General features: G+C 42.9%; 1 protein-coding gene across 1 annotated transcript in view; it reads left to right on the top strand.

Annotated features, from left to right (window-relative positions):
* Nucleotides 1-13,557, top strand: part of CRCP (CGRP receptor component) — a 118,790-nt gene that overhangs the window by 4,069 nt on the left and 101,164 nt on the right. Inside the window, exon 2 of the mRNA XM_022588168.3 lies at nt 12,967-13,158. The gene's annotated coding sequence lies outside the window, so the exon portion shown is untranslated. The remainder of the gene's footprint in view (nt 1-12,966; nt 13,159-13,557) is intronic.

Raw genomic sequence — 13,557 nt, 5'->3', positions numbered from 1 at the left:
GTCTGACTGTCTTAAAAGGGCCCTCCCCCACCTTGTAAAAATACTTCCAAGGACTTTTTTTTTTGAACTGTTTAAAACAAACTCTCTTGACGTATAGTTTACAAATAATGAAGTGCACGCGCATTCTAACTGTACAGGTTGATAAGGCTTGACAGATGTCTACACCTGAGTGCCTACCAGCACTATCAAAATACAGAACAGTTCCATTACTCCAGGCAGCTCCCTCCTGACCCTGTCCAGTCTGTCCTGCCTCCACCCCTGACCTTGTGCTCACACGTGAGACTTTCCCCAGGTGTGTCCTAGGGATGTCGCTGCTAGGCTGGAGGCTCTGTTCATCTTCTCCTTTACTATGGCTGAGCACTCTCCACGGGGGCTGTGCACACCAGTGCTTTTACTCCCAGCTACCCCATGGAAGCTGAAGAAAAACACCCAGCCACCAGCCCCTCACTGGACCCAGCGCAGGCCCTTGTGTCTCCCCTTTCACCACTTTCTGCTTGTGTCTGGTTCACAAAGAGGTCTTCCTTATTTTTATCTTGACTAGATTTTATCTTGACTAGATTTTATTCGTCTTTATTCGTCTTTATTATACTGAAGCATGGAGTCATGATGCTATTTGACTGTAAGTCTGTCCTAAGTGACTTTTCTATGCATCTCCCCCATCCCTGGGTGCCCTTCTACTGGTACACTTGCTCCTTGGCCCCAGAAATACCTTCCCAGGCTTGTCTTGAAGGCGGCATAGTTCTTTCTCGTCTTCTCTGGGTCATTTTTCTAAGCTTGGCTCACATGCCAGCTCTTTTGTTTCCTGATGGGGACAGGACTTGCTCCTAGGATAAGCAGCTGTCACTGCGTTTGTAGTCAGGGTCCTGAACTGGAGTCCTGGCTGCCTGTCCTGAGCCAAACTGGAAGCCCAGTGGAACACCCTTGATCATGTGTTGTATTGGACTTGGGACTGCATGAACTGGAGCCGGTTCCTTTCTCTTCTCCACTGTTTGTCAACCTGGAGTCCCTTCCTATTCTTTCCAAGGAGGCTGAGTTCTATACTCATGTAGTCCCTCTGCAGGATTCCTCTGGGGCCCTTCACAATAATTGTGTGTCCTTCCACAGTGATGTTGACATTTTCTGGAATGTCGACAGTCTGGTTGCTGAAAATAGGCTTCATTCTCATGGTGGATTCAGCAAAGAGAGCATCTTAAGGTATTTTTTTGTTTTTGTTTTTTTAAATGAATGAATAAATTTATTTATTTTGGCTGCACCAGGTCTTAGTTGCGGTATGCAGACTCTTCAGTTGCTGCACTCGGGATCTTTAGTTGTGGCATGTGGACTCTTTAGTTGTGGCATGCAGACTCTTAGTTGCGGCGTGCATGCGGGATCTAGTTCCCCGACCAGGGATCGAACCTCCCGGCCCCCTGCATTGGGAGTGCAGAGTCTTACCCACTGGGCCACCAGGGAAGTCCCCTTAAGGTTTATTTTTTAAACAGATTAAAAAAACTTTTTCTTGGGGTATAGTTGATTTACAATGTGTTTAAACGGTTTTATTGAGATATAATTCACATATCATATAATTTATCCATTTAAATTGTACAACTGAATGATTTTTAGTATATTCATGTATATGTATGGCCATCATTATGATCAATTTCAGAATATTTTCATCACCTCAAAAAGAAACCCTGTGCCTTTTAGTTATCTATCCTTCTATCCCTCCCACCCAGCCCTAAGCCACCACTAATCTATTTTTTGTCTCCACAGATTTGGCTAGTCTGGATGTTTTATGTAAATTATGGAATATGTGATCTTTTGCCTCTTAATGTTTTTAAATTAAATGTGTTTACACTGTAATTCTGCTTTATACCAGAATTCATCAGAAACAGTGCTTTTAGCTCTGTGATTTTACATGTTTTTCAAGATTAGCAGAACATTACAGCAAACCCATAAGTTATATTTTCTCCTCCCTCCTCTGAAGGAAAGCCCAGAGACTCTTTAAGAGATCATTCTAGGGGAAACAAAATGAAAAGAAGGACAAATGACTACCCAGGGAATTTGGGACATTTTGAATTTTTATTGAGGTTCTCATCATCCAGACCCCTGATCTCCAGGCCCTGCCTGCTGTGGGGTCTGAGCCCACCTTTGTGGTGCAAAGGCTGGAAGGTGGGTCAGGGCTGCCTCTCCTCCCCCATGTGCAGACTGCAGAGCTGCCTGCCAGAGGAAGAGTGCCCAAGGACACCTTAGAGGCGGACATGCAGAGAGGCAAGAGTGGAGAAGAGGTAAAGTCCCATTGCCCGGAGGAGGGAGCATTATCAGAGCAAGAGCTGAAGACGAGGCAGTTGCCAACAGGCCCAGCCAGCTCTCAAGACTGCCTAGGGGGCCCCAGCATACTGCAGAGGGTGGGGTATCCTTCAAGGTCAGCCACAGGACGGACATCTCTTAAGGTGGTATGTGGAAGCTCTGCTTGGGTGCTGACCCTCAGGAGGGAACTCGTCAAACTGACCCTCTCCTTCTGACTTCACCTTTAGGGAAGGTCAACCAAGTCCCTGCTTCCACCATAGTCCCTTTACCCAGCAAAAATGACAATCCTTTGTCTCAAATATTGGGCAGGAATCGTATGACTCTAGGACAAGACCTGAAAGTGAGCGCCTGTGGACTTCCCTGGCGGTCCAGTGGTCAGGACTATGAGCTTCCACTGCAGGGGGCGTGGGTTCGATCCCTGGTTGGGGGACTCAGATCCTGAAGAAAAGAAAGTGAGCACCTGTTGCAGTGCCAACTCGCAGTGTGAAATAGATACTCTAAGAAGGAGGATGGCTCGGGAGACCTCAAAATCCAGATTCTACTTGGACAATCTCAAGTGAGCCGGGGTGGGGGGGAAGGAATTGTTCTGGCTGAGCTGGAGTAGAGGGATGACAGAAACAAAGGTCCAGTGCCAAATGGAGACCTGGCTTATAGTGAGAGCGTGAGACGGGGCAAAACACACACACAACAAGAGATAAAACGTTAACAAGCAGATTCAGAACCGCCGATACGGAGGGCCAACTATAAAGTTATACGTGTGGGTTTCTGATGGGTCAGACGGTTGGTGTCCCTAACCTCCACATTGCTCAAGGGTCAACTGTATTTGCTCTGGCTAGAACCTTCAGTATAGTGCCGAATAGCAGCAGTGAAAGCAGGCATCCTTGTCATGTTCCTGATCTTAAGGGGAAAGCTTTCAGTCTTTCAATATATGTTAGCTGTGGGTTTTTCATAAATAGCCTTAATCATGTTGAGAAATATTCCCTTTATTCCTACTTTTCTGAGAGTTTTTATCATAGAAAGATGTTGGATTTGTGAAATGCCTCTTCTACACCGTTTGAGAGAGTCATGCAGTTTTGTTTCCTTCATTCTGCTAATGTGATATGTTACATTGATTGAATTTCCTTTTTCTTTCTTTTTTTTTTCTTGCCTGCGCTGCGCAGATTGTGGGATTTTAGTTCCCTGACCAGAGATTGAACCTGGGCCTTTGGCAGTGAGAGCAGAGTCCTAACCAATGGACTGCAAGGGAATTTCCATATTTTCTTATGTTTAACCACGCTGGAATCCCTGGGACAAATCCTACTTGGTCATGGTGAATAATTCTTTAAATATGTTATTGGATTCAATTTGCTAATATCTTATGGAGGATTTTTGCATCTGTATTCATGTGGGAAATTGGTCTGTAATCTTATTTTCTTGTGATGTCATTATCTGGCTTTGGCATTAGGGTAATGCTGGCCTCATAGGATGAGCTGGGGACTGCTCCTTCTTCAGTTTTTTGGAAGAGTTTAAGAACAATTAATGTTAACTCTTCTTTAAATGTTTGGTAGAATTCACCTGTGAAGCCATCTGGTCCAGGACTTTTCTTTGTTGGGAGGTTTTTGATTACTGATTCAATCTCTTGTTATAGGCCTATTGGGATTTTCTGTTTCTTCTCGATTTTCTGTTTCTTCTTGAGTTGGTTTAGGTAATTTGTGTGTTTCAAGGAATTCGTCCATTTCTTCTAGGTTATCTAATTTGTTGGTGTGCTATTGTTCAGAATATTCTCTTATAAACCCTTTTTATCTCAAAAAGCTCAGTAATAATGTCCCCATTTTCACTTTTTTTTATGACTATGTTCTTAGCTGTATTTTATTTATTTGTTTGTTTGTTTTTGGCTGCATTGGGTCTTCATTGCTGTGCGCAGACTTTTCCCTAGTTGTGGCGACTGGGTGCTACTCTTCATTGTGGTGTGCAGGCTTCTCATTGCGGTGGCTTCTCTTGTTGCGGAGGACGGGCTCTAGGTGCACGGGCTTCAGTAGTTGTGGCTCACGGGCTCAGTAGTTGTGGCTTGCGGGCTCTAGAGCGCAGGCTCAGTAGTTTAGTTGTGGTGCACGGGCTTAGTTGCTCTGCGACATGTGGGATCTTCCCCGACCAGTGCTCGAACCCGTGTCCCCTGCATTGGCAGGTAGATTCTTAACCACTGCGCTACCAGGGAAGCCTGACTAGTGTCCTTATACCTTCCCACCAGCAGTGTACAAGGGCTCCAATTTCTCCACATCCTTGCCAACACTTGCTGTTTTCTGTTTTTTGATAGTAGCCATCCTAATGGGTGTGATGTGGTATCTCACTGTAGTTTTGATTTACATTTCTCTATTGATTAGTGATGGTGAGCATCTTTTCATGTGCTTATTGGCAATCTGTATGTCTTTGTAAAAATATCTATTCAACTCCTTTGCCCATTTTTTGTTTAATGTATTTTAGCTTTTTTTTTTTTTTTTTGGCTGTGTCAGGTCTTTGTTGTGGTGCGTGGGCTCTACATCGCATGCAGGCTTCTCTCTAGTTGTGGCGTGAGGGCTTAGTTGCCCTGTGGCACGTGGGATCTTAGTTCCCCAACCAGGGATCAAACCCGCATCCCCTGCATTGGAAGGCAGATTCTTAACCACTGGACCATCAGGGAAGTCCCCTTTGCCCATTTTTGAATCAGGTTGTTTGTTTGTTTTAACTGTGGTTGAGTTGTAGGAGTTCTTTATATATTCTGGATATTAACTCATCAGATATATGATTTGCAAATATTTTCTCCCATATTTTCTCTGTGGGTTGCCTTTTTACTCTGTTGCTATGCCTGTTGATGCACAAAATTCTTAAAATTTCATCAAGTGCAATTTATTTTTTCCTTTGTTGCCTATGCCTTTGGTGTCATATCCAAGAAATCATTGCTAAATCCAACATAATGCAGTTTTTCCCCTACGTTTTCTTCTAAGAGTTTTATAGTTTTAGATTTTACATTTAGGTCATGGATCAATTTTATTTCATTTTTGTATAAAGTGTTAGGTAAGGGTCCAACTTCATTCTTTTGCATATGGATATCCAGTTTTCCCAGCACTGTTTATTGAAGACTGTCTTTCGCCCATTGAATGGTCTTGACACCCTTGTTGAAAGTCACTGGACTATATTTGCAAGTGTTTATTTCTGGACTCTATTGATTGTCCATATGTCTGTCTTTATGCCAGTGATCTTTCAACACACTCTTTTGATTACTGTAGATTTGTAGTAAGTTTTGAAATCAAAAGGCTTGAGACCTCCAACTTTGTTCATCTTTTTCAGGATTGCTTGGCTATTCAGGGTCCTGTGGGATTCCATTACGAATTTTACGATGGGATTTTCTATTTCTGTTAACTGTGTCATTGGGATTTTGAGAAAGATTGCATCAAACCTATAGATCACTTAGAGTTCACAAACATGGGATGTCTTTTCATTTATTTATGTCTTTAATTTCTTTCAGCAATGTTCAGTAGTTTTAATGGTATAAATCTTTTGCCTCTTTGGTTAATTCTTAAATATTTTATTCTCTTTGGTGCTATTATAAATGGAATTATTTTCTTAATTTCTTTTTTGGCTTGTTCATTGTTAGTGTATAGAAATGCAACTGAATTTTTGTGTGTTGCTTTGTAGGTTGCTACTTTGCTGAATTTGTTTATAAGGTTTAACAGATTTTTGTGGAATCTTTAGTGTTTTCCACATATAAGATCATAACATCTGTGAACAGAGATAATTTTATTTCTTCTTTTCCAATCTGAATGACTTTTCTTTCTTTTTCTTGCCTGATTGCTCTGGTTAGGACTTCCAGTACTATGTTGAATAAAAGTGGCAAGAGTGAGCCGTCCTTATCTTGTTCTTTATCTTAGAGGAAAAACTTTCTTTCACCATTGAGTATGATGTTTGCTGTGTATGTTTTCATATACGGCTTTTATTATATTGAGTTAGTTTCCTTCTATGCCTAGTCTGTTCAGTATTTTTATCATGAAAGGGTGTTGAATTTTGACAAATGCTTTTTCTGCATCAATTGAGATATTCATGTGGTTTTCTTTCCCCTTCATTCTGTTAATGTGGTATATAGTACACTGATTTTTGTATGCTCAACCATTCTTGCATTCTAGGGGAAAGTACCACTCGGTCATGATATATAATCCTTTTAATGTTGTTATTTTTAAAACTGTGGCATATTGCACTTTTTTTTTTTTTTAAAGAAAAGATTTCTTGAAGGAATGGTCAGCAGTGTCAGGAACCTCAGAGAGGTCAAGTAGGGGAAGGACTGAAGGGGATTTTGTTATTAAGAGGTTTTTTGTTAAACTTGTACTTGAATGTTCTTAGCAGCACTATTCATAATAGCCAAAAAGTATAAACAATTCAAATTTCCATCAACTCATGAATGTGGTATATCCATGCAATGGAGTATTATTCAGCCATAAAGAGGAATGAAGTTCTGATACATGCTACAACATGGATGAATGAAGTGAAAGAAGCCAGGCACGAAAGGCCATATACTATGTGATTCCATTTATATGAAAGTCAAATAGACAAGTCCACAGAGACAGGAAGTAGATTAGTAGTTTCCGGGGGTTTGGGGAAGATGTTTGGATCAGGTTAGGAGCTTGAAGAAGGTGTGAAATCTTTGGATTAGCTCCCCTCAGAAGAGGGCAGGAAAAGTTGAGCAAGAATAAGTGAAAAACTAAATGTTTGGCTGAGCTTATAAGCCCAACCTTGTACATTCAGATGGCCGCAGGAGTTGGTAAGAGATCAGGGTAACTGAGAAAAAGCTGATGACTTTTCAGAACTACCGTGGGCAATGTGGTAGCTGCTGGTGAGCCATGGTAGGCTGGAAGGACCGTTAAGTTTTCAAGAATGGGAAGAAGGTGAATCCCACAAATATTTTAATAGACTAGTGTGCCTTCAGCACAGCATCTGGCGCATGTAGAAAACACTTATTTGTTAAAAATAAAAGAATAATCAATTTTGGGGAAGGGTATCAACTTTACTGAGGTATATAATTCACATACCATACAATTCACTTATATTGGTCAGTTGATTTTTTTTTTTTTTTTTTTTTTTGTCCGTGCCACACAGGTTTTGGGATCTTAGAACCCCGACCAGGGATCAAACCCGGCCCTGGCAGTGAAAGTGCCCAGTCCTAATCACTGGACCGCCAGGGAATTCCTGGTCAGTTGATTTTTGACAGGGGTGCTAATACAATTCAATTGGATACAGACAGTCATCTCAACAAATGGTGATGAGACAAATGTATATCCACATGGAGAAGAAATGAAGTTGGGACCTTTCCTCACACTATATACAAAAATTAACTTACATCCTAGTGGGTATAAAGTAATTTCTCATTTTGGCTTTGCTTTGCTGTTCCCTAGTAATTAATGATATTGAACATATTTTCATGTGCTTATTGGCCATTTATATATCTTCTTTGGAGAAATGCCTATTCAGATATTTTGTCCATTTTTAATTGGGTTATTTGTCTTTTCTATTATTGAGTTTTAAAGGTTCTTTTTATATTCTGCATACGAGACCCATATCAGATATATGATTTACACATACCTGTTCTGTGTTTCTTTGCGCTTCCTTTGAAGGGCAAGTTTCTTGTGGGCTTTTTTTTTTTTTTTGCGGTACGCGGGCCTCTCACTGCTGTGGCCTCTCCCGCTGCGGAGCACAGCCTCCAGACGTGCAGGCTCAGCGGCCATGGCTCACGGGCCTAGCTGCTCCGCGACATGTGGGATCCTCCCGGACCGGGGCACGAACCCACGTCCTCTGCATCGGCAGGCAGACCCTCAACCACTGCGCCACCAGGGAAGCCCGGGCTTCTTTTTAGCGTGATGAAATGTTCTCAAATTGATTGTGGTGATGATTACAAAACTCTGTGAACATACTAAAAACCATTAAACTGAACACTTTAAAATGTTGTGTTTTATGGCATGTGAATTATGGCTCAATAGATCTGTTATAAAATAACAAATGCTGGAGAGGGTATGAGAAAAGGGAACCCTCCTACACTGTTGGTGGGAATGTAAGTTGGTGCACCCACTACCGAAAACAGTGTGGAGTTTCCTCAGAAAACTAAAAATAGAATTACCATATGATCCAGCAATCCCACTCCTGGGCATATACCCAGACAACACTATAGTTCAAAAAGATATTTCGCAGTGGTTAAGAATCTGCCTGCCGATGCAGGGGACACGGGTTTGATCCCTGGTCCGGGAAGATCCCACAGGCCGCGGAGCAAATAAGCCCGTGTGCCACAACTACTGAGCCTGTGCTTTAGAGCCCGTGAGCCACAACTACTGAAGCCCGTGCGCCTAGAGCCCGTGCTCGGCAACGAGAAGCCACCGCAGTGAGAAGCCCCGTGCACCGCAATGAAGAGTAGCCACCGCTCACCACAACTAGAGAAAGCCCGTCTGCAGCAACGAAGACCCAATGCAGCCAAAAATTTTCAAATAAAATAAATAAATATATATATATATTTTTTAATCACGAGTTTAAAAAAAAAAAAAGTTTGGCAGCAAGGGAGCTGCTCTGCTACGTACAAAACCCCGGCCCAGAAGCAGGTCGTCTACGAATGATCTAAGCACAGGTTCCCCACAAACGTGTGGTACGTGATGGGCAAGGGGGTGGCTGCCTTTCCAGCCGTGCCCTGTGTCCCTGTATGAAGGGCTGTCCACACCGGACCCCGGTCCTGTGAAGTCTACTAACTTTGTGATTGCCAAACATGTCAGTGCAATCTTGGTGCTTCAACAGGACAGTAATCACCCACTCTGGACTCCATTGGCTGCTCAATGAACAGTCATTTCTCCTCTCCCTTCTTCCTTAGTTATGGACCCTAATATTGTTCAGAAGACAACAGGAGCAGTGAAGTGGGCCCTGCCTCAATCCCCAAGGGATGTTTAAAGTTTAGTATAAGAGCCAATGAGACAACCTCATTCCCTTTTGCCAGGTACTTGCTTCCTCAGCATCCCTTGCAGCTTTGAGTATAAAATGCAAGAATAAAGACATAAATTGAGGTAAGAACTGGTAAGCAAGAAGAAACCAGGACTTGATGATTTGGGAAATTCTCAGCCTATCTAGATTGCAAAAGATGCTAAAATTAGGAGACTCATTGTTAGGAAAACATGCTTTAGAGAGAAAGCTTAGGGTGTGGTTGGACAAACTTTTGCTACTGCCTGGAAAGGATCAGAAGGCCAGAGTATCCTGTTAAGAGTGCTCCTTAAGAGATTTGGCACATGACTCATGGATCCCTCCAGATATTTCAGCAGAAGCCAGGAACAGAGATGGGATTATCTAGGAAAGCGGACTCTCTTGTCCAGTGAAGTGTCCCGTGACATACACAGGAGACCCACAAAGTTCTTGAGGATGTTATATCAGCAAAAACTGCCGGCAAGGACTAAAAGGAACAAGAGAGGGGGAAATTAAAGAAAGCTCTAAAAGTTCTCTCAAAATATTAGGAAATATGCTAATATGCTTCTATGTTACTCAGCTACAAACATGTGCTACCCTTCAAGAAAAAGGAGTGGTGACTGTGAGGACGGAGGTGCAGGTCCAGAGGGTAGAGCTGAGAGCCATGGAGGATTATTTCCAGGCCTTGAAACCTAATGGAGTTTGCTAGGCTGGATTTCAAAATTGCTTGGAACCAGTGACTCCTTTTCTCTTTCCATTTTCTTCCTTTTTTTTTTTAATTGAAGTATAGTTGATTTACAATATTGTGTTATCCATTTTCTTCCTTTTATTTATTTATTTATATTTTTTGGCCACGCCACACAACTTGTGGGATCTTAGTTCCCCAACCAGGGATCAAAACCAGGCCCATGGTAGTGAAAGTGCTGAGTCTTAACCACTGGACCGCCAGGGAATTCCCATTTTCTTCCTTTTTAAATTGAAATGTCTATAACTGTTATACTGTACCTAAACCAGCATCTTACTTTAGAAAGTGAGTAGATAATTTATTTCTTGAATCTTTGTGTGTGAACTCATTTAATCCTCAGCACAATCACAGGTTCATGGATGGAGAGGAATTTTGCCCCGGGATGGATCATACCCAGAATCTCAGTCATACCCTTTTAGATGATGAGATATGGGACTTTTGAGCTGATGAGATTTAGATGAAATTTTGAACTTGAGTTGATGCTGTAATGTGTTGAGACTTTGGGGGACCTTGGGATCAAGTGAATTTATGTTGCATGTGGGATGGACATAAATCTTTGAGAGCCAGACAGAATGTAGTAAGCTGAATAATAATCCTTGGAACTTGTAACTATGTTACTTTAACATGATAAATAGGGACTTTGCAGATGTGATTAAGTTAAGGATATTGAGACGAGAGTATCTTGGTTTATGCAGGTGGATCCAATGTAATCACAAGGGTCCTTATAGGGAGGCAGAAAGGTCAGTCAGAAGATGTGACAATGCAAATGAACCTATCTATGAAACAGAAATAGAATCAGGGACATAGAGAACAGACTGGTGGTTGCCAAGGGGGCAGGGGGTGGGAGAGGGTTGGACTGGGAGTTTGGGATTAGCAGATGCAAACTGGTATACACAGAATGGATAAACAACAAGGCCCTACTGTATAGCACAGGGAACTATATTCAATATCCTGTGATAAACCATAACGGAAAAGAGAAAGAATGTATATATATATGTATAACTGAGTCAGTTTGCTGTACAGTAGTAATTAACACAACACTGTAATTCAACTACACATCGATAAAAAATTAAAAAAATAAAAGATGTGACAGTGGAAGCAGAGGGTCAAAGAGAGATTTGACAATTTTACATTGCTGGCCTTGAAAATGGAGGAAGGGTCGTAAGCCAAGGAATGCACATGGCCTCTAGAAACTGGAAGAGACAAGGAAACAGATTTTTCTCTAGTCTCTGGAAGAGGCATGGCCCTGCTGAGGTTTGATTTTGTCTCAATAAAACCCACTTCAGGGACTTCCCCGGTGGCGCAGTGGTTAAGAATCCGCCTGCCAGTGCAGGGGACATGGGTTTGAGCCCTGGTCCAGGAAGATTCCACATGCCGCGGAGCAACTAAGCCCGTGCGCCACAACTACTGAGTCTGCGCTCTAGAGCCCTCGAGCCACAACTACTGAGCCCATGTGCTGCAGCTACTGAAGCCTGCGCGCCTAGAGCCCATGCTCCGCAACAAGAGAAGTCCCCGCAATGAGAAGCCCACACGCCGCAACTAGAGAAGGCCTGCACGCAACAACGAAGACCCAACGCAGCCAAAAATAAATTAAAAAAATTTAAAAACCCACTTCAGACTTCTGACTTCAAGAATTATAAAATAGTGTTTATGTTATTTTAAGCCATGAAGTTTGTGGTACTTTGTTACAGCAATAGGAAATCAATACAAGGTCACACTGAGCTTTGGTGTAAACAGCTTCTGAGATTAAAAACACAGTAGACAAGAGGAAAGTATGTAGCCAGTCTGTAGCAGAACAGAAAGAGGCAGATATGTGGAGTAGCTCAGTCATGTATGGACAGAGTCTGGGAGAAAAGCTGCACAAACTCTTGCCCTTCCTGAGCTAGGACAGGCCATTCCCTCTGGTCAGGCCAGGCTCCTGAGTGGGAAGCCCAGCGAGGCTGACTGCAATTCAGCTAAGGAGGAACTTTTAACAGGATTGTCTGGAAAGAGTCCCCATTTAGACTGGGGTCTGCCCCCTCAATGGAGGCGGTAGAGATGGAGGGAGGCATCGCAGCAACTTCCGGCCTCCCTCTATTCGAATTCTCCGTGTGCTAAATGTATTAGTTATTTTAATCCTGTCTGCTGTTGGATGGGTGAGGCCCTCCTTCATTTCAGAGACTAGATTTTAGGCATTCTCTGGATTAGCACTTTTTTTTTTTTTTTACTCCTACAATTTTGTTTCTGTTTGACCCCTCTGGGTTTCTTTAATTTTTTATTTTTAAAAATTGAAGTATAGTTGATCTGCAATATTGTGTTAGTTTCAGGTGTACAGCAAAGTGATTCAGTTATATATATATATATATACATATATATATATATATATATATATACATTTTTTTTTTCCCAGAGTCTTTTCCATTATAGGATATTACAAGTTACTGCATATAGTTCCCTGTGCTATACAATAAGTCCTTGTTGCTTATCTACAGATCAGCACTTCTGACTCTAATGTGCACAAGAATAACCCGGTGAGTTTGTTAAGCTGCAGATTCTGAATCAGTAGGTCAGGGTAGGGGCCCATGGAGGCTGATGCTGCTCGTCTGCAGCAACTTTGTGTAACAAGGTTCTAAAGATCAGTGACTCTCAAACCTGAGCATACGTCAGCATCACCTGAAGGACTTGTTAACACAGACTGCTGGGCCCACCCAGAACGTGATTCAGTAGGTCTCGGTGGGGACTGAACATTTTCCTTTTAACAAGTTTGAAGAAGATAATGATGATAATAATCAGGAACCACACTTTGAGAACCACCACTCTAGAAGATTCTATGTGTGACCCACAGCTTTCACCCTTTTGGGAATTTGGTGTAGTGTCCCCACTGCTGGAGTTTTGGTTCTTTAGTTTACAAAGTCTTCTCATTGCTCCCAGAGTCGCTCAGGAGGAGTTATTCATTCTTCTTTGTGTTTAGCTTACTTACCTTTGTTGTTAAGAAATGTCTGAAATTTGTGTTTTATTAGCAGGACTTTGGTGAGATTTGTATAGACGAGGCCTCTGCATCTCTGCTGGCTCTGCGGACCACCGTTATGGAATCCTTACCATGTCCTAGGCCTGGCCTCGGGCTCTTTGCAGACTCAGTGAGACCATCCCTCCCTTGACTGCAGCACGGGCAGGCCCCTCTGGCACCACCTGTCCGTGGTCCTCACCTCACGGTTAGTGTCTGGGAATTTGTACGTTACTCTTCAGGGTGGAGGAAGCGTCTTCTTTACCTGTGTATGCAGCTCACCTAGTGCCTGGCATCACATGCTAGCCGGATGACCGACTTTACCACCAGATACACCATTCCCCTCAGAGGGTACAGGACCCTGATGGTCTGGGGAAGGGTGGGTTAAGCAAGGGGACAACGTGAGCAGGGCAGCCTAGGAAGGACACTGGAAGGAAGGGGGACGGACGGGGCTGTCTGGGTTAACCCAGCCCGTCAGCTCCCAGCAGGGCTCCAAGGAAGCCAGTCCCGCCAAGACACCCAAGGCAGGAAGTCACTGTGAGGCCCACGGTGAAGGGGGTGGGGCCTGTGCAGGGTGGAGGCTCTGATGCGCATCCCCTCCACCCTT

The sequence above is a fragment of the Delphinapterus leucas genome, chromosome 15 (genome assembly GCF_059928025.1).
Source record: "Delphinapterus leucas isolate spDelLeu-1000000601 "Yukka" chromosome 15, BTC_Dleu_Yukka2, whole genome shotgun sequence".
In the NCBI taxonomy this organism is placed as follows: Eukaryota; Metazoa; Chordata; class Mammalia; order Artiodactyla; family Monodontidae; genus Delphinapterus; species Delphinapterus leucas.
This window is presented reverse-complemented; position numbering and strand designations above follow the sequence as displayed.